This window comes from Polistes canadensis, unplaced genomic scaffold, assembly GCF_001313835.1.
Source record: "Polistes canadensis isolate GaletaPanama2010 unplaced genomic scaffold, ASM131383v1 scaffold_382, whole genome shotgun sequence".
Classification (NCBI taxonomy): Eukaryota; Metazoa; Arthropoda; class Insecta; order Hymenoptera; family Vespidae; genus Polistes; species Polistes canadensis.
The window spans coordinates 27234-28993 of NW_014569929.1; positions in this window are offsets into that span (position 1 = coordinate 27234).

Consider the following 1760-nt stretch of genomic DNA (forward strand, 5'->3'; position numbering starts at 1 on the left):
TATCTATTAAATTAAAATTATAAATTTAATACATTTAATATTGTTCAATAAATAGTATCTACAAGGTGGACCAGAAAATTTGTGATAGGATCATATTTATTTCTGAAATTTTTAGAAAGGATGATATAATAATTGTGTTAAATGATACTACATTGTGTATATATATATATATAATATACGGATAGTTAGTACTATATGCTATCAAACGATCGATTCGTTAATTAACGATTTCACGAGTGACTTACGATCAGCACTGTACATGAAAGTTGAAACTGACCATTGCGAAAGGTATTGCATTACTCCGATGTATATATATATATATATATATACATATATATATATATATATATCGATCAGAAATTCATGTTTTGATATTGAAATAATTAATCATTGTCATTGAATTATTTTTATAACATTTCTTTCCCTTCTTATTTTTTCAAATCCTAAACAAAGTTAAACGTTTTTATGAAGAAAATTAAAAAAGAAATTACCCCTTTAGTTAAGAAAAATATTTAAAAATATAAACAAGGATATTACAATATCACATAAGAATATAATACATATATCACAATAATATTATATAATCAGAAGAAATATAATACAGAATTATACCGATTGTATGTGATGTTAATATAGATTAATTAATAATCACAAATTGAATATTTCTTTTATTGTAATTCTTCATTGACTAATTGTACACGTTTAAATATAATAATAATAATATATTAAAATCGTATATTTTATTTCTAATCGTCGTCATATTCAAGTATCTAAATATCAGATTTATTGAATGAACAATAAAATAAATAAATATATATTATAATTTTGTATATTTAATTTTTAATCATTCGACAAACATATTAACGATTTAAAGATAACATTTATTATAATATACTATAAATTATTATATAAAATTATGTAAGAAGGGATAAAAATAGTCTATTAGGCGTGCGATAAATGCACTCATTGGTCATACTTTTAGCTTATTGGACAATTAGCGACATTGACCGTCATAGTCATCGTTGTCGTAGTCTGGGCACGACTTTCATATTCATTAGTCGATTAGACTCATTCGTTTATTCGACTACAATTACGCTAATGCACTCCTCTGCACGAATAATACACGTTTTTTAACGTGAATGTTTTTCTTTTTTTTTTCAAATTCACTTATTAGCATTTTCAATCTTATTCTTTTTGTATTAAACAATCAAATTATTCTTTTAAAAGAAAAAGAAGAAAAAAAAAATGTAGAAAAACAATTTTTCGGAAAACAACAGAGTTACCGATTTTGTTGTTTGTTCAATTAATTTATTTTCTACCCTTTTGTCGATTAATTAATTTCACAAATTTGTATATTAATTAATTAATGAACCGTTGGAAAATAATTGAGTGATTATTCCAAGACGAAAGATTTCTTTGAAATTAAATTTAATTTTGGAAACGTTCTCCACTCGTCGTGTAATATTAAATAATATTCTCCACGATCAATTCTATTTAAAAAACACCTTGTACATTTAATTAGACACCATCGTTCGGCGGAAGTACCGAGTGACAAGGTGCGAAAGGACTCTATCGAATTAAACGCGACGTTTATAACGTTTAAAAGCTAAAATGAGAAATTAAAATCGAAGATAGGAAAATTTCACTCCCCTTTTCCTATCTCTTCCACCTCAATTTTTTCTTTTTTTTTTCTTCTTCTTTTCTTTTCTTTTTTCCCTTTTACGAAATACTACTTTTCTATTTATTTGAAAAAAAAAAAA